The sequence below is a fragment of the Plasmopara halstedii genome, assembly GCF_900000015.1.
Source record: "Plasmopara halstedii genome assembly, contig: Scaffold_322, whole genome shotgun sequence".
NCBI lineage: Eukaryota > Oomycota > Peronosporomycetes > Peronosporales > Peronosporaceae > Plasmopara > Plasmopara halstedii.
The window spans coordinates 1,663,525-1,663,861 of record NW_020187243.1 but is presented as its reverse complement, the minus strand read 5'-3'; positions in this window follow the sequence as shown (position 1 = coordinate 1,663,861).

Here is a 337-nt window from a genome sequence, read left to right as displayed (position 1 = left end):
GCCAAGGCTGTGGAGAATCCGTGCGAGTCGGGACTCAAGCTGTCGAAGCTTCAATCACAACGGATGCGGGCAGGAACGAGATGAGGGTTAAAGCCGTACCGATCGCTGATTGGGTTTCAGCTGAACATCACCACTTGCACACGCCCCGACGTTGCGTACGTGGTGACGCAGCTGCCAAGGTTCTTGGAAAACCCAGGGAAACAGGACTGGAAGGCGGCCATCCGCGTTCTTCGTTACCTCAAGACTACGAATGCGACTGGAATCGTCTACCAAGGCTGCACAAGTGAACTGAAGTTCGAGGCATACACAGACGCAAATTGAAACAGTAATATCGACA